At 39.6% G+C, this 19633-nt stretch overlaps 1 protein-coding gene and 1 pseudogene across 1 annotated transcript in view; one reads left to right on the top strand and one right to left on the bottom strand.

Annotated features, from left to right (window-relative positions):
- DENND4A (DENN/MADD domain containing 4A) overlaps positions 1-19633 on the top strand; it is a 139404-nt gene that overhangs the window by 13180 nt on the left and 106591 nt on the right. The window contains exon 2 of the mRNA XM_011969323.1: positions 16689-16767. The gene's annotated coding sequence lies outside the window, so the exon portion shown is untranslated. The remainder of the gene's footprint in view (positions 1-16688; positions 16768-19633) is intronic.
- On the bottom strand, positions 1107-1644 carry LOC105530608 (annotated as a pseudogene).

The following is a 19633-nucleotide window of genomic DNA, read 5'->3' as shown; positions in this document are numbered from 1 at the left end:
CAGGCTGGAGTGCAATCTCGGCTCACTGCAACCTCTACCTCCCAGGTTCAAGCGATTCTCCTGCCTCAGCCTCCTGAGTAGCTGGAATTACAGGTGCACACCACCATGCCCGGCTAAATTTTGTGTTTTTAGTAGAGACAGGGTTTCACCATGTTGGCCAGGATGGTCTTGAACTCCTGATCCACACAATCCACCCACCTCGGCCTCCCAAAGTGCTAGGATTACAGGCATGAGCCACTGTGCCTGGCCTTTTTCCTTCTCTTGAATTTGTGTCTTGAGATTAACAAAGGTTTTTTTTTTCTTCTAATTTTTATTTATTTATTCTAGACATGCGGTCTCGCCATATTCCCCAGATCGACCTCAAATTCCTGGGCTCAAGCAGTCTTTTCGGAGTAGCTGAAACTGTAGGCATGCACCACCTTGTGGGGCCCTAAAATAGTTTTTATGGCAGTCAGTGTTTAATTTTTCATAAACCTTTGTTTTAGTCTAAATTTAACATTTTTCATTTTTTCTGAATACTAGAACTAACTATATAATCTTGGAAAGTTTCATAAAAGTACTATTTGTTTTGTTTTTATCTCTGGACTGGCTGTTGACATATAGATTTTCCCAGTCTTGCTAAGCTTTAGTTACGTGAGACTGGCCGGTTTCACATGTAAGTTTGTCTTGTTTTAAACCTGGGAACAAGCCAGGCGTGGTGGCTCATGCCTGTAATCCCAGCACTCTGGGGTAAGTTTTACTGTGGGTAAAATGCTCCCAAACAGCATCACATGCTACAGAGAAATCTTTCATGAAAGGAAGCGTCAATCAGTGTGGCAAATTTCATTGTTGTCTTCTGTTAAGAAATTGCCACAGCCCCCTGAACCTTTAGCCACCACTACACTGATCAGTCATCAACATCTCTAGCAAGACCCTCCATCAGCAAATAGATTACCACTTGCTGAAGCCTCCCATGATTGTTAGCATTTTTTACCATAAGTATTTTAAAATTAAGATATGTATTTTTTTTTAGATGTAATGCAATTGCATACTTAGACTATGGTATAAATTTTTTTATCTTTTAGTTGTCAAATGAACCTTTGTTAAAGTATTTTTCGTTGTGCTTCTTAACTAGCTGGGCATTCCACCATACCACTGTTGATGTTGTCTATGATGCCATGAGGATGGCAGCCATCAGCATTGCAGCCCGTAGACTGGGCAGTCCCCAGGATCTCTTTAATGGTTCCAGAGTTCTTTGGCTAAAGATAGGTGCTGCATCTGTCGATCAATGTTGACAGTCTCATCAAAAGTGATATTTCCACTTTGTTTAATGTTTTTCTGTTTCTGTCTCTTGGTGCTTCATTGAGGGCTTTGATGATCAGTGCAGAGGCAGAAGGTACCACCTCAATCTGGGCCTGTCTGCTCTGAACAGTCAGTTTCATAGTTATCCTCAGACCCTCCCAGTCACCAGTTGCCTTGGCACTGTCACCAACCATTTTTGGAGACAGACCCAGGGAGCCAATCTTTGGGGACCAGCACAGATGTGGCACTGAGTTCGCCCCTGGTGCACCTCAGGTATACAACTTTGATCTCATTGAGGTTGAACTTTGGTGGCATGGTGGAGGCGGCTGGTGTCAGGTGAACTTAGATTTGGGACAACTGAAGAAAGTTGGCCTCCTCTGAGCTGAAAGCAACATAGCTTTTTTTTTTTTTTGATATGGAGTCTCGCTCTGTCACCTAGGCTGGAGTGCAGTGGCACAGTCTCAGCTCACTGCAACCTCCGCCTCCCGGGTTCAAGTGATTCTCTTGCCTCAGCCTCCTGAGTAGCTGGATTACAGGCGTGTGCCACCATGCCCAGCTAATTTTGTATTTTTAGTAGAGACAAAGTTTCGCTGTGTTAGCTAGGATGGTCTCGATCTCCTGACCTTGTGATCTGCCTGCCTCGGCCTCTCAAAGTGCTGGGATTACAGGCATGAGCCACCATGCCCGGCCTGCAACATAGCTTTTTATATGCACTAGGAAACCAGAAAATTCGTGTGACTTCCTTTATTGTGATATTGGCTTTCTTGTAGTGATGTGGAACCTAACATACAGTATTTCTGAGGTATAGCTGTAATGACTGTGGTATTGGGGAACGGTTTTTTTTTCTTTTTTTTTAGGTCACTGTATTTTACCACTGAGTATTTTAGTTGAGGACTCTGAAATGTCATGTTTTTAAGATAAATGGGTGTAGATGGATGGGGAAAACTATAGAATGTTACTTTGGCTTGTTAGGTAAGACTGGTGTTATCACCGGAGAAGCAAAATCTCACCCCATTTTTGGTCAAAATTGTAGTAACTGATATTATTTTTCTTTAAAAAATAATTTGTTCAGATAAAGTCTAAGAAATTCCCTATTAATCTCTCATTTTTTTCTGGACACCATAACTTTGTAATAGAATTTTATTCATACTCATAACTACACTGAAGTTGGATTTATAGAATATTGTTTGAACCTGCTATGTTTGGTGAATATTTTTCATTTTATTGTGCTGAGGAATATCTGAAGATACCAGCTTAACAGCCTTTTTTTTTTTTTTTTTTTTTTTTGGATACGGAGTCTCACTCTGTCGCCCAGGCTAGAGTGCATTGGCCCAATCTCAGCTCACTGCAGCCTCCGCCTCCGGATTCAAGCTGTTCTCCTGCCTCAGCCTTCCAGTAGCTGGGACTACAGGGTTTCACCGTATTGGCCAGGCTGCTCTCAACCTCCTGACCTCGTAATCTGCCCACTTTGGCCTCCCAAAGTGTTGGGATTACAGGCGTGAGCCACCGTGCCTGGCCTAACAGCCGTTTTTTTAAACGAAACTTTTTTTTCGCTTCTATGATTAACTGATATTTTGCTTTTCTTTTTTGAGGTTTAATCAAATTTTTTGTTTGTGGCCCAGTGCAGTGGCTCACACCTGTAATCCTAGCACTTTGGAAGGCCGAGGCAGGCAGGTCACTTGAGATCAGCAGTTCAAGACCAGCCCGGCCAACATGACGAAACCCCATCTCTACTAAAAATACAAAACTTAGCCAGACGTGGTGGTGTGTGCCTGTAATCCCAGCTACTCGGCAGGCTAAGGCTGGAGAATCGCTTGAACCTGGGACATAGAGGTTGCAGTGGGCTGAGATCGTGACACTGCACCCCAGCCTGGTCAACAGAGTAAGACTGTCTAAAAAAAAAAATTGTTTGTGATTAAAAAAATTTAACCTGGCTTACCCAAAAAAGGGAAATTAGTTCCCATTAGGCAAAGATGCTGGAGTTTTCACAGCACTTGATAGAAGTACAGCCAAGACTCATGAAGGGGAAGGGAAACCAGGAACTGGAAATTTATAACCCAGGCAGCTAATTTCTTTTTTTCTTTCTTTTTTTTGAGACAGAGTCTTGCTCTGTCGCCCAGGCTGGAGTGCAGTGGTGCAACCTCGGCTCACTGCAACCTCTGCTTCCTGGGTTCAAGTGATTCTCCTGCCTCAGCCTCCTGAGTAGCTGGAATTACAGGCGCATGCCGCCACACCCGGCTCATTTTATATTTTTAGTAGAGATGGGGTTTCACCACATTGTCCAGGCTGGCCTCGAACTCCTGACCTCAAATGATCCTCCCGCCTCGGCCTTCCAACATGCTAGGATTACAGGCCACCGTGTCCGGCCCCATGCAGCTATTTTCTTACTACCTGGGGTAGCATGATATCTCTGAGTCTTCCTGCTTTTCCACTTCATTTTTCTTACTTTGCATGTTGTCTTTCACCACTGCACATGGCTGGACATGTCTTCTAACTTTTAAATTCATATATTTGCTCATGGTTCTGTGATTTCATTCTGAACCTCTGGGAGAAAATTCAGTTTGAGACCAGTATCTATGTCTAATCAGCTGTGGCCGATGAAGCCAAAGGTTCATAAAACATGGCTTTCAGGCCCATACAGGGCATACAATTCTCAGAGGATAGGTGTGTAGGTAAATAGACTTTCTAAAAGGTGGTGAATACAAAGGAATACTTAATGATAAAAAAAATTATGATTTTTTTAATGAAATGAAAAAGATACTGCTCAGTGGTTTTATATATAGTAGGAAACTTTATTTCATCCACAATCTATACATGATTATTGTGAAGACTAAAAATGTCTCCCTTTTTTAAGAAAAAAACAATGGAGGTGATTAGCTTCCGCATGCAGAATTGGAAGTTTGAGTCATATTATTTTATGAGCATATGTGTATGATGATATATACCTTCTTTAACCTAATATTAATACCATTAATACATCACATCATTCTTCATTTAGCGAACATTTATTGATTGCCTACTCTCTGCCAGGGAGTGTGCTAGAACAGATGTTTACAGAGATGGGGGTGTAACATTGCTTACTCTCAATGCATAATCTAGTTGAGAAGAATAAATGTTCAGAGAAATAAATAGAGTATTAATGTGATAATCATAGTAGAGATATGTGCAAGATACTCTGGAAGCATAAGAAAAGAGACATGTCTCCATGACAGTCTCTCATGGAGAAAAGGGTAAGGAAGGCTTCGAAGAGCAGGTCTCCGGTGTTACATAGTAGTTGGCCATTGGAATAGAGATATTGTGACAGGAGGAACTGAATTTGCAAAGGTGGCATGGAGTTGTGTAAAGGGAGAAACTGTAAATGGTTCAGTATGACTGAAGTGAATTTTTACCCTGTTTAACTTAACGAAACTTAAACTAAAACTTTTTTTCATACCTGTCCTTCATATGGTAGTAACGATTTACTTTTTTAAGAGGCAATTGTATATTGTAAAATACTCAAATCACTTTTTGTTATATAATTTTGATGTCATTTTGGGAATTGGGAATGAGATGTCACTGATCCTTTGCTTTCAGATTCCTTTATTGCATTTTTTTTTTTTTTTTTTTGAGGGAGTCTTAGTCTGTCACCCAGGCTGGAGTGCAGCGGCATAATCTTGGCTCACTGCAACCTTCACCTCCCAGGTTCGAGTGATTCTCCTGTCTCAGCCTCCCAAGTAGCTGGGATTACAGGCATGCATCACCACGCCTGGCTAATTTTTTATTTTTAGTAGAGACAGGGTTTCCCCATGTTGGCCAGGCTGGTCTCGAACTCCTGACCTCAGGTGATCCGCCTGCCTCAGCCTCCCAAAGTGCTGGGATTATAGGCGTAAGCCACTCTGCCCAGTCTCTTTTCTTTTCTTTTTGAGGCAGAGTGTCACTCTGTCCCCCAGGCTGGAGTGCAGTGGTGTGATCATAGCTCACTATAGCCTTCACCTCCTGGGCTCAAGCAGACCTCCCACCTCAGCCTCCTGAGTAGCTGGGACCACAGGCTTGAGCAATCATGCCCAGCTAATTAAAAAAAAATTTTGTAGAGATGGGGTTTTTCTAATAGTGGTTGGTTGGTTAGTTTCCTTCTATGGTAGTTTTTCCTGTATAAGCCTGAACATGCATGCAGTGGATGACTGAAAATGGTAGAGCTTATAAAGCTTATGTAGTGCATAGTTTTAATTAAACATATGGGCTGTGTGTGGTGACTACTTGGGAGGCTGAGGCAGAAGGATTGCTTCAGCCAAGGAGTTCGAAGTTAAGGCGAGCTATAATTGTGCCACTGCACTCCAGCCTGGGTAACAGAGTGAAAGCTTATCTCAAAAAAAAAAAAAAAAAAGGAAACATATGTAAAACTATTAAGTATCCATAAAAAATTTTTTTAAATGCAAAAATGATACATTGTGTAAGCCTAATGTAATTTTAAAACATAATCTCTAAAATCAATGTCATTCTGCAATTTTATAATTTTAGAGAAAATAGCATATATATGTTATTTTATAAAACATTTAATTTTTATTTTTTTGAGACAGGGTCTCACTTTGTTGCCCAGGCTGGAGTGCAGTGGCATGATCTCAGCTCACTGCAACCTCTGCCTCACAGGTTCAAACGATACTCCTGCCTCAGCCTCCCACGTGGCTGGAATTACAGGTGTGCACCACCATGCCTGGCTAATTTTTTAATTTTTTATTTTTATTTTTGTTTTTTTAAGATGGAGTTTCACTCTTGTTGCCCAGGCTGGAGTGCAGTGGCTCAATCTGGGCTCACTGCAACCTCTTCCTCCCGGGTCGAAGCTATTCTCCTGCCTCAGCCTTCTGAGTAGCTGGGATTACTGACATGCACCACCATACCTGGCTAATTTTGTATTTTTAGTCGAAACGGGATTTCTCCGTGTTGGTCAGGCTCAGGTGATCCACCCTCCTCAGCCTTCCAAAGTACTGGGATTACAGGCATGAGCCACCGTGCCTGGCCAATTTTTTTATTTTTAGTAGAAACAGGGTTTCATCATGTTGGCCAAGCTGGTCTCGAACTCCTGACCTCAAGTGATCCGCCAACCTTGGCCTCCCAAAGTGCTGGGAATACAGGCATGAGCCACCACGCCCGGGCAGTAAAACATTATATATCAGTATTTTTCTTCATAAAATTGTACCTACTGTTAAGGAAAACCAGTGCAGGCTGTTGGCAGAATGCCTTGTGCTTCACTACACTGATTACAGTTGATTAACACCTTTACTTCTCTTTTCAATTCCTTTATCCACTCATTCATGATTCCTCCTCCACCCCATTAAAAATAATCAACCAACCAAAAACAAACAAATGAAAAAACCGTAAAAGCCCAGGTTGACTGTTCTGAAAAGTGACTGAGATGAGAAGGAGAGAAGGAAAGTAGTTTTGGCTAGATTTGTGGAGGCGACAGCGGTGGTGTGTGTATTTGAAGCATGAGGTTTGTGATAAAAGTGACAAAAGTGACCAGTCTTCCTTTTGTCACTTTTATCTTTCAAATATGTTTCCCTCTAACTTTATCGAGGTATATTCAAATATACTTTTGATACTGTCTAGGAAGGAGATGATGAGTAAAGAAAAGGTGATATGCCTTGTGCTTGTTCCTCCTTTCGTGTGGAATCCTCTTCCATCTCTCCTCTGTCACCTACTCATATTTCCGAATTTATATGATGTCTTTCTTTTTTGACTCCTCAAGCCTAAGCTGTGTGTCCTTCTTGTGCTTCCTGTGATTACTCCTGTTACAGACTTATCACGTATTATATTGCTTGTTTCCTTGTCTGCCTTCTCTATTAAACCCCTGTAAGGCAGGGTCATGTCTCATTTGTCTTTGTGTTTTAGTGCCTGGTTCTTAAGAGCCTGGCACATGCTAGAGGTACCATTTTAGGATTCTTGGTTGCAAATGACAGAAATTAATTCTGGTTAGCTGAAACAAAGAAAAGGAGTTTATTGGAAGCATATTGGTTGGCTTACAGAAATGACTAGAAGACTGGAGAACCAGACTCAGAGAACAAATATGAAACAAACCTCAAGGCTAGACCATAGCCAAAGTTACGCTATATCCTCTTCCTGTTGAACACACTGTTGATGCCACTGGATGCCATTGCTGGAGCATTGCCACTGGGTGCTGTATATCACTGCTCTAAGAATGATTTTTTTTTTTTTTTTTTTTTTATAAACAATAGAAATTGATTTCCCATGGTTCTCAAGGCTGGAGATTCGAGATCAGGGTGCCAACAAGGTCAGGTTCTGGTGAGGGCCCACTTTTGGGTGGCAGACTGCTGACTTCGTGTATCCTTATATGGTGGAAACAGCCCTGAGAATGAATCTTAAACTGTTTTTGCTACTTAGCTCTAGATTCAAATTCTGCATGAGTGCATATAATTGACCAATCTATGTGCTTGGTCCCTAAATAGGGAGAGCAAATATCAGAGTTTTTTTTTTTTTTTTTTTTTTGAGGCAGAGTCTCACTCTGTCGCCCAGGATGGAGTGCAGTGGCTCAATCTTGGCTCAGTGCAACCTCTGCCTCCCAGGTTCAAGCGATTCTCCTGCCTCAGCCTCCTGAGTAGCTGGGATTACCGGTGGGTGCCACCATGCCTGGCTAATTTTTGTATTTTTAGTAAAGACAGGGTTTCACCATATTGGTCAGGCTGGTCTCAAACTCCTGACCTCATGATCCACCCGCCTTGGCCTCCCAAAATGCTGGGATTATAGGTGTGAGCCACCATGCCTGGCCAAATATCTGGTCTTTTTCCGCTTTCATGATTGGTTCGGACACTCAGTCTTTTTTATAAGATACATACAGTGGCAAATTTTCTAAACACAGAAAGGGAGTTCAGATGCTGGGTGGTCAAAAATAAAACTGATACATGTCCATTTCAATATTCAATAAATATTTGTCAGATGAATGAATGAGAGAATCGGAGTCATGATTTCCTGTCTCTAAACCTTTAAGTCACCAAACATTGAAGTAATAGTGGTGTTGCTAACGTAATTGAAAATAAAATCAATACCAAACCATAAAATAAGCAAAAGATAAGCAAACTCAGCAAATTTCTGGTTTTTTAAAATGATGAGTACCTCATTAAGTGATTTAAATCAAATTATTTGAATTGAATTTATACTTTTTTTGGTCCCTTATTTTGAAATACCCAAGCCATGAGCTTATTTGCATATCTGATAATCTAATGCTGGATAGAATCAGGATTCTAATTTGGCTGAAGTGATTTCAGAGCATGTAGCTGCTATACCCCACTACATTTTATAGTTTTCATATAGTTGTATTCAGCAATGAATTAAAACAGGAACAATAAATCAGTATTTTAGAGAGTTCAGTCAGAGGAATGTTTATGCTTGTGAGGGAAAAAGGTTTTTATTTATTTCTAAACCATCTTACTCACCAAATATAAGGTCTTACTATAACAACTTTGGAAAACAGTTTGGCATTACCTACCACAGTTGAGTGTGTGTGTGTGTGTGCACGCGTGTATACATATATGCTAGGAATTTCATTCTTAGATATTTTTTAAAATTCCATGCATTTTTATATGCATCAAAACTCATAATAGCTTATATATGACTTTGTAATCATTTATAACGACCTCACATTGGAAACCAGTCAAATGTCAATTAACAATAAATGGATACATAAAATTGTGTATTTCTTTTTTTTTTTTTTTTTTGAGACACAGTTTTGCTGTTGTCGCTCAGGCTAGAGTGCAATGGCGCGATCTCGGCTCACTGCTACTTCCGCCGGGATTCAAGCAATTCTCCTGTCTCAGCCTCCTGAGTATCTGGATTACAGGTGTCCACCACCACGTCTGGCTATTTTTTCTTTTTTGTGTTTTTTAGTAGAGATGGAGTTTCACCATGTTGGCCAGGCTGGTCCTGAACTCCTGACCTCAGGTAATCCACCTGCCTCGGCCTCCCAAAGTGCTGGGATTACAGGCATGAGCCACTGCACCTGGCAAAATTGTGTATTCTTAAAATGAAAAACTATACAGAAATGAAAATGAACAAACTGCTATATATGAGTTTGGCCAAATCTCAAAAAACACTGTAGAATGAAAAAAGCTAGACCAAAAGACTGCATGCTTTATAGGTCCTTCCATGTTCCATTTATGTAAAAGTTCAGAAACAGAAAAAAACTAATCTACTGTTAGCATTCAAGATAGTGGTTCTCTCAGGGAAAGTTGGAGGGGGCTTCCTGTTACTAGTGATGTACTATTTCTCGACCTGTGAGGTGTTTGTAATGGATGATGTGTTTATTTTGTGATAATTCCTGGAGTTGTACATTTTCTATATGTGTGTTATACTTTAATTAAAAAGTAAAAACAAAACAAAAAGCAAAACAAAACAGGCTAGGTGCAGTAGCTCACGCTTGTTATCCCAACACTTTGGGAAGCCAGCATGGGCGGATCACTTGAGCCCATGAGTTCAAGACCAGCAGTTTGAGACCAACCTAGGGAACATGGCAAAACCCCATCTCTACCAAAAAAAAAAAAAAAAAAGGCCAGACTTGGTGGTGTGCACCTGTAGTCCCAAGCTACTTAGGAGGCTAAGGTGGGAGGATCAATTGAGGTAAGCCATGATTGTGCCACTACACTCCACACTGATTTGAGTTTTGCTGAAACCAGTGGTTAAATATTTCTCTCTGGAAGGAAGTGGGGTAAGAGCACCTCAGATGTGGAGAACTGATTTCATCATATTTTTCATTTCATGGTACACTTTTGTGACTAACATGTATGAAGCCCTGCTTTATTTTATTCTCCTTTATCTCTTGTCTTCACTCCCATTTCCTTTCCCTCACAGTTATCCATATGTCTAATATATTATCCTGAGTGTCTTTGAAAACTATCATACTAACTTTATGTCTGTATATCTGATATAGACATAAGTATGTATATGTCTAATATATTGTCTAATATATCATCCTGAATGTCTTTGAAAGCTATCATACTAACTTTAATGTATATGTTTTAAGTTTATATAAATGCTCTTTTGCTGTAGATTCCTTTCTGCTTCTTACTATTTTCATTCAACACTAAATTTAAATAATGTATCTGTGTTTCTGTGTTTACATCTATTCTTTTACTTCTGATTATCCCATGGTACTCGATAATGGTATCAGTTGCATTTTAAAAATTATTCCTGGCTGGGTGTGGTGGTTCATGCCTGTAATCCCAGCAATTTATGGGAGCCAAGGTAGGAGAATTGCTTGGCCCAGGAGTTTGAGGCTGCAGTGAGCTATGATTGCACCACCTCACTACAGCCTGGGTGACAGAATGAGACTTTGTCCCAAATAAATATTCATTCATTTAACAGATACTCCCCATATACTATTTGCCAGGTACTGTTCTAGGTGCTGGTTATGCAGCAGTGAATAAAACAGAAAAATCTGTACCCTCATGGAACTTACAATCTTGTGGAAAGAGAGAGAATAAGTAAGTAAAACATATGGTATGTTAGACAGGCTAGCTGGTTAAGTTTTATGCCTCAGTTTGTTCAATTATAATAAAGGTACTTGAAACAAAATCTCCAAGGACCTTCCTAGCTCTAAAAATCCCATGATTCTGTGGTGCTTTAACTTTCTCATTTTTTTCTACTGTGCTGACCTCATCCCTTTAATAAATATTTATACACCTACCGTGTGTTTATAACTGCTATGCATGTGAGAGAATCAAAAGTAGAGCACAAAGTTTCTGCCTTTGAATTGTTTATAGTCGGTCTGGAAACAAGAGGTATCTGTATATTAACACTGTTATTTCCAGTCTGTTCTTATCTGTTTAGAACAGATCCATATTCTCAAGGGAATAGCAGCTATTTCAGCTGCAACCTGATTTCTGCGTGAGGGATAGGGTTGCCCCTGAACACAGTATAAGACTCCCTTTTTTAAATGTTCATATATATGTAAGAATCCTCACTGTAGTTCTGTAGCATTATTTTATGTTGTCCACTTATTTTCAATCTGGAACTTAGCCAGGATAGGAAAATTTATCTCAGAATTTATTAGATTGGTCTTCATTGGGATTTAATGGATGATCACTCACTGCCCTCATCTTTTGTGTGCCTATGTATGTCTGTGTGTAGTATCCCTCACTGCCTGCTGGGGATCAGTTCCAGGACCACCTGTGGATTCTAAAATCCACTCAAGCCCCACAGTTACCTGTTCAGAACTTGTGGATACAAAAAGTTGGCATTCTATTTTTGCAACTTTCTTTTCCCATAATACCATATTTTCGATCCAAGTTGGTTGCAGATGCAAAATTGCCCATATTGAGGGCTGACATATTTATTGCAAAAAAAAAAAAAGAAAGAAAGAAAGAAAACCATGTGTAAGTGGAACTGCACAGTTCAAATCCATGTTGTTCAAGAGTCAACTGTATTTATATGTTTGTTTAATTATGTTCAAGTATAATGTTCTGGATGCCTGAGTAAATGTGACCAACAAGGCTTTCAGCACACCAAATATGCTTATACTTTGTGCTTTGGTTTGTTTCTGCATCTATTTTGTAAGAAAGTATTGTTTTTAGAAATATATCTTTGCATTTCATTGGCTGTATGTACTTTGTGATAAAAGTATACCACTCCACAGGGATTAGGGATAGTGGGGTGAAGCGGGGAGAGCAGTGTGTGTGCTTATAAAAGGGCAACACCAGGGGCCCTTGTGATGGAACTGCGCTGCATCTTGTCTTTGATAATGGATACATGGTTTTATGCACATGTGACAAAACTGTGCTTATAAAGGGCAATAACCAGGGATCCTTGTAATGGAACTGTACTATATCTTGATTTTGGTGATGGATATGTTGTATTATGCACATGTGATAAAACTGCATAGAACTAAACACACACAGATGAATACAAATAAAACTGGGGAAATCAGGATGAGATAGGTGAATCATATCAATGTCAATAATACAGCTGTGCTATAGTTTTGCAAGATGTTACCATTTGAAGAAAACAGGGTGAAAGGTATACCAGATCTCTATGATTTCTTTCAACTGAATGTGAACCTACAATTATCTCAAACTAAAAGTTTCAATTAAAAACAATTTAAAGAAGTCTGTGTTAAAAGATAGTGGCTTAACACATGTAGATGCAGGAAGCACATTCATATATCACTTTGTGGAGCATGACTTTCATTTACAATCAAAGGATGCTCTGCTAAATAGATTTTATAAATTTTCTATTCTGAGTTTTCTTGTGCATGTATAGAAAGTAAGGCAATAGCTGTGATGTGTTATCTTCATTAGCAGAAGAAGAACTTTGCAAACACTTAAGTGATACCAGTTTTGTATCAGTCTCATTGTCTGTGTCAAATGGAAATTCAGTTAATTCTAATAATGGTTCTTTTTTTTCATACAATTCATGGAATAAAATTAAAGTTTTTGGAAGTTCATTCATCAGAATGGAAATATTTGATATTATTGTGAATGCTAATGTGAATTCAACATCAAAGAAAATGTTACTTTTTTTTTTTTTTTTTTTTTTGGAGACAGAGTCTCACTCTGTCATCCAGGCTGGAGTGCAATGGCTTACTGCAGCCTCAACCTCCTGGGTTCAAGCAGTCCTCCCACCTTAGCTTTCCAAGTAGCTGGGACTATAGTGCACACTACCATACCCAGCAAATTAAAAAAATTTTTTGTACAGATGGGGTCTCATTATGTTGCCCAGGCTAGTCTCAAACTCCTGACTCAAGTGATCCTTCTGCCTCGGTCTCCCAGAGTGCTGGGATTACAGGCATGAGCCACTGTGCCTGGCCATTTGTTATTTTTTTTATTTTTTTTAAATTAAATTTAATTAATTATTATTATTTTTTGAGACTCGCTCTGTTGCCCAGGTTGGAGTGCAGTGGCACTATCTTGGCTCACTGCAACCTCTGCCTCCAGGGTTCAAGCGATTCTCGTGCCTCAGCCTCCCGAGTAGCTGGAATTACAGGTGCATGCCTCCATGCCCTGCTAACTTTTGTATTTTTAGTAGAGATGGGGTTTCGCCCTGTTGGCCAGGCTGACCTCAAGTGATCCTCCCGCCTCGGCCTCCCAAAGTGCTGTGATTATAGGCGTGAGCTACCATGCCCAGCCAATTTTATTTTTTTGTTCAGATGAGGTCTTGCTGTGTTGCCCAGGCTGGTCTTGAACTCCTGGCCTCAAGTGATCTTTCCGCCTTGACCTCCCAGTGTTAGGATTATAGATATGAGCCATCACACCTGGCCTGTTTTTAGAATAATGATATAAATATTAAGTATAATGGGGCAGAGTTAATGTCAAAACAGTGTTCTTACTATATTAAGAAACAATGTAGCAGAAAATATATTTGAAATTGGTTGTAGCACATTCATTATTTATAATTACATCTAAATAAGTCTGGTATTCTACCAATAAAATAACTATAATTTTCAAAATTTACAAGTATTTCTATATACATATAGTATTTTTACTATAAATTTTTGTGATAACTGATGTTGAATTTTTAAAAATGTTTCAGCAAGTCGGTATTTACGTTGTTTCATTGCCACCTGTCAGCAATAACATCTTAGAGATATTTGAAAAATATGTTTACCACTCCGTATTTACTCCCTGAAATTTTTTCAGGGAACTTGAGATGGAGTGGCATCCTCATTTTAAAAATACATATATCTATCCTGACAATATTTAGCAGTTCAAAAGGTAATCAGATTGTGAGTATATTATTTTGCTTTCATTCTTTTCACCCTCCATTTCAAGACACTTATCGAATTTTTCTTTCTTTTTTTCTTCTTTCTTTCTTTCTTTCTTTCTTTTTTTTTTTTTTTTTTTTTTGAGACAAGGTCTTGCTTGGTCACCCAGGCTGACTGGAGTGCAGAGGTGTGAACAAGGCTCACTGCAGCCTCGACCTCCTGGGTTCAAGCAATCCTCCCATCCCAGCCCCACCAAGGAGCTGGGACTACAGGACTGCACCACCATGCCTGGCTACTTTTGGTATTTTTTGTAAAGACAGGATTTTGTCATGTCTCAAATTCCTGAGCTTTAGCGATTCGCAGGCCTCAGCCTCCCAAAGTGCTGGGATTATAGATATGAGCTACTGTACCTGGTGTTTATTAAATTCTTGACTCAGTTTATGCCCTTACCCCCTTCTCTTCCACTTCTCACAGACACACGCACGTCAAGGACCTAACCAAGTTAGATGAATCTTGTGTCTGGGTGTAGCTGCTCCTGTTTCCTGGTTGTTAGTAGATATTCCATGTTGGTTAAAGCTGTGGTTTCTTCCTCTTGAGGTGCTTATGATTTCTGTGCTGCAGCTTGTTTCCCTGCAGAAGCTATTGACTCCTACTGAAACTCCTTTTGTGTGTGCGTGTGTCTGTTGTTAAAGCTAACCTATAGTGCTTGGTACAATACAGTTGGTCTGGCTATGCTCTTAAGACTTTGTCAGTGGCATCATCTTTCCATCTAGTGTTTAAAATGACTCATAATTACAAGTTACTAAATTACTTAATTTTAAAAATATGATATTGACATATTGAATTCCGTAATATGACATTGCTTAGTCTCTTGTTCAGAAGACTTTGGTTCCTTGGTGAGATTTGATATAAATGATTCTATTTAAGTACATTTGCCCCTTGGTATCCTCCAAGGATTAGTTCCAGGATACCCCCAACCTCCACCCCTTGGATACCAAAGTCCACATATACTCAAGCCCCTTATGTAAAATGGTGTAGTATTTGCATATAATCTACACACATCCTCCGGTATACTTTAGTTAGTTAGTTAGTTAGTTAGTTAGCTAGTTAGTTTTGAGATGGAGTCTGGCTCTGTCGCCCAGACTGGAGTGCAGTGGCGTGATCTTGGCTCACTGCAAGCTCCGCCTCCCGGGTTCATGCCATTCTCCTGGCTCAGCCTCCCGAGTAGCTGGGACTACAGGAGCCCACCACCACGCCTGGCTAATTTTTTGTATTTTTAGTAGAGACAGGGTTTCACTGTGTTAGCCAGGATGGTCTCGATCTCCTGATCTCGTGATCCGCCCACCTCGGCCTCCCAAAGTGCTGGGATTACAGGCATGAGCCACCGCACCTGGCCCTTCCTGTCTACTTTAAATCACCTCTAGATTATCTATAATACCTAATTCCATTAAATGCTATATAAATAGTTATACCGAATTATTTGGTTAAATTTGTACTACATTTTTTTGTTGTATCATTCATTTGAGATAGAGCTTTACTCTGTTACCCAGGCTGGAGTGCAGTGGTGTGATCAGGGCTCACTGCAGCCTCAGCTTCCTGGGCTCAAGTGATTCTCGTGCCTCAGTCTCCTGAGTAGCTGAGAATACAGGCATGTGCCACCCTGCCTGGCACTAACTTTCTTTCTTTTTTTTTTTTTTTTTAGAGATGGGATCTCATTATATTGCCCAGGCTGGCTTTGAACTCTTGGGCTGAAACGATCCTCCTGCCTTGGCCTCTCAAAGTGCTGGAATTACAGACGTGAGCCACTGAGCCCAGTCTGTTATTTTTATTGTTTTTGAAAAACATCTTTTCGGGCCATATGTGGTGGCTCATGCCTGTAATCCCAGCACTTTGGGAGGCCGAGGCAGGCAGATCACCTGAGGTTAGGAGTTCGAGACCAGCCTGACCAACATGGAGAAACCCAGTCTCTACTGAAAATACAAAATTAGCTGGGCATGGTGGCACATGCCTGTAATCCCAGCTACTTGGGAGGCAGAGGCAGAAGAATCTCTTGAACCTTGGAGGTGGAGGTTGCGGTGAGCCAAGATCGAGCCACTGCACTCCATCCTGGGCAACAAGAGCAAAACTGTCTCAAAAACAACAACAACAACAACAACAAAACATTTTTTCAATCCATAGTATGGATGTGGAACTCATGGATACAGAAGGCTGACTGTCATATCTTTGAAATTTGTAATAAAGGGAAAGTACTTTTGGGTATTCTTTGAAATTTTTTTATATGGAAGTTACTTGAGTCTATATTTGAATTATGTTAAATGTATACATTTTTCCCATGTGGATGAGGCTCTGTACACAGTGCCCCAGAAATAGGCATGTTGTTCTTTCTTACGCTCTTTACCCTGTACACATTTCCTCTTTTGTACCCTTATTTATTCTTCTTGCTTTCTTTTTCTCCCCCTTATGTGCTTGTTTTTTCTTTTTTTTCCTCATTGCCTCTCTTCAGCATGTTTTGTTTTTAAAGTATGTATTTATTCTTTACTGAAACGTGTTTCCCGAAGAACTTGTTTTTAAAAATTGCTTATTGGCTCTTAACCATAAGAAAACAATACATGAAGTCAGTTTAGTAATTATCACTATTAACAGAACTTTAAGTATCCTCAGGCATATTGGGGGAAATATTTGATTGGAATGAATTTAAGTCCAATTCTTACTCTTTTCAATACAGTTATTTCTCAAACTCTGAGGCTGTGGAGTTCGCACATTGAAATCTGTCATCTTTTTCAGAGAGAAACTTTTTGTAATGTGTAAGTAGTTTTTGGCTTTCATTTTGATTTGTTTCAGTTAGCTATTTTCTGTATTAAACACAGTGAAACCTTAATTTTCCAGAAGTCTTAATAATTTGGAATATATTCTCCACGTAATAATTATGGGTAACAAATGATACAAAGTAATTCAATTGAAAGATGTCTCAAGATGTGCCTTGGGTCACTATTAATTCAACACCATTTATTAGAGACAAAATCTTCAATGTAAAGAATACGGTTCCCTTTTAGTAGTTATTTCCTGTGTTCTATTGTGAATGAGTTCAAATTATTAAATTTTGTGAAAAATACCCAAAAGAGCTAATGAAAAGGAATTTTATAAATTAATGTATCTCAAATATGTACTTATAATAACTAGTTATTTCCAAGGATAAAGTGGCAGTTCTCAAAAAAACTTATTAAATATATGTTTTCATGAAAATACTGTATCTCTTCTCTTTCCCCTTTTTTTTTTTGAGACAGAGTCTACCTCTGTTGCCCAGGCTGGAGTACAGTGGCATGATCTTGGCTCATTGCAACCGCTGCCTACAGCGTTCAGGTGATTCTTGTTCCTCAGCCTCTCAAGTAGCTGGGATTATAGGCATGCACCATCATGCCTGGCTAATTTTTGTATTTTTGGTAGAAACGGGGTTTCACCATGTTGGCCAGGCTGGTCTTGAACTGCTGACCTCAAGTGATCCACCCATCTCGGCCTCCCCGAAGTGCTGGGATTACAGGCATGAGCCACTCTGCCTGGCCTCTTACCCTTCTTTCTACATAGCAAGACATAAAACTATTTTATGCAATAGTAAGTGTCTACTTTAGTTTGTTTGTTTATTTATTTATTATTTTGAGACAGAGTCTCACTCTTGCCCAGGCTGGAGTGCAGTGGCGTGATCTCAGCTCACTGCAGTCTCTGCCTTCCGGGTTCAAGCAATTCTCCTGCCTCAGCCTCCTGAGTAGCTGGGATTTCAGGCATGTACCACCATGCCCCGCTAATTTTTTTTTGTATTTTAAGTAGAGATGGGGTTTCACTGTGTTGGCCAGCCTGGTCTCGAACTCTTGACCTCAAGTGATCTGCCTGCCTTGGCCTTCCAAAGTGCTGGGATTACAGGCATGAGCCACCACGCCTGGCCATGCTTTAGTTTAAAAAACGTAAAGTTAGTGTGTAGGAAAAAGGAGGATGTTTTAGTTTCTTCATTATGATGGAATGAAAATACTTTACCAGAGTAATTTTTAAGGTTATATGTATTTAGAGCTTATAATATAAAATTCATGCACACATGAAAGCACATAAGTAAAGGCTGGTATAACCTTTGACCTAATAATTCTATTTCAGTAAATGTATCCTGAAGAAATCCTAAAATTGTATCCAGAGGTTTATCAAGATTATTCATTGTACCCTTTAAAAAATATTAGCAAAATAAGTAGAAGTAATAAATGATCTACAGTAAGCACATAGGTCAAAAATGGTATATCCATAAAATAAAATACTATGCAGCCCTTTAAAAATTGTTTTGAAAGACTAATGAACTGGAGGAAAAAAAAACAAAAGTGCTTTTGTTATTCTGCAACTTTCTTAAACAGATGGTCAATTGGGTAAAACGACTCTTTTTTTGAGAGCACTTGTTATATGCAGTGAGCTGAGGGTGATGAGTCAGCATTTAATAGCCTTCTCAGAAGAACAGGTTGTTAACACTTTCTTTTTAAGTGTCCATCTAGGAGGCATTTCTGAAAAGGTTAAGCCCTTTATCATATGTAGAAATCCTATATATAAGGAAATTGCTGCATAGGTGCCATTAGTATGTAAATAAAACAAGGAGAAACATTTAATCCTTCTTTAGTGTCTTTTTTTTTTTTCTTTTTTTTCCAGACAGAGTCTCGCTCGGTCGCCCAAGCTGGAGTGCAGTGGCATGATCTCGGCTCACTGCAACCTCCGCCTCCCGGGTTCAAGCGATTCTCCTGCCTCTGCCTCCCGAGTAGCTGGGACTACAGGCACATGCCACCGTGCTTGGCTAATTTTTGTATTTTTAGTAGAAATGGGGTTTCACCATATTGGCTGGGCTGGTCTCAAACTCCTGACCTTGTGATCCACCCGCGTTGGCCTCCCAAAGTGCTGGGATGACAGGCATGAGCCACCTTGCCCAGCCTAGTCTCATTTTTAAAGAAAATAGTGAGAATACTTACAGTATATTTGAGCGATTAATACAGATTCCAAGAAATGTGTCACGAATTCTGAAAACTGATGACATTAGCAATATAGAAAATTAAATGAGTTTTGGGATTTCAATTAAAATGTTAATAATTATATTGTAAACAAGTATATACTACATAAGAATATCTTTGCCCTGAGATTTTATGGTCTACAAAGGAAGGTTGTTTACTGTAAACTAGCATTTTCTGAGGGTTGTTTCTTGTTGTTAAGTGGGAAAATATGGTTCATTGTTCAAATAGACTTGGGAAATCCTGAGTTAAACAAAGTTTATCGGCTACCTTTATCAGAAGATTGCTGAGGATTTAGTATTTTTATATATATAAGTAAATATCCAAAGAGACCTGTGGTGTGTGTATGTAATTTATTTGTCCATGGAATCTTTTCTTTGCACTTATTGGAAGTGTGTCTAACATGAAACGAAATCTGGGAAATTGTTTTAGATTAAACTTTTTTCCTATAATAGAGATACATAAATAATGACGGTACTGTGGAATGTATTCTCCTAGTTAAAGAAAAAAATAGGTTGGGTATGGTGGCTCACGCCTGTAATCCCAACACTTTGGGAGACTGAGGTGGAAGAATCTCTTGAGCCCAGGAGTTTGAGACCAGCCTGGGCAACAAAATGAGACTCTCTCTCTACAACAAAAACAAACT

This window comes from Mandrillus leucophaeus, unplaced genomic scaffold, assembly GCF_000951045.1.
Source record: "Mandrillus leucophaeus isolate KB7577 unplaced genomic scaffold, Mleu.le_1.0 Scaffold12, whole genome shotgun sequence".
Classification (NCBI taxonomy): domain Eukaryota; kingdom Metazoa; phylum Chordata; class Mammalia; order Primates; family Cercopithecidae; genus Mandrillus; species Mandrillus leucophaeus.
The sequence above is the reverse complement of the archived record's forward strand: the minus strand, read 5'-3'. Positions and strand labels throughout refer to the sequence as shown.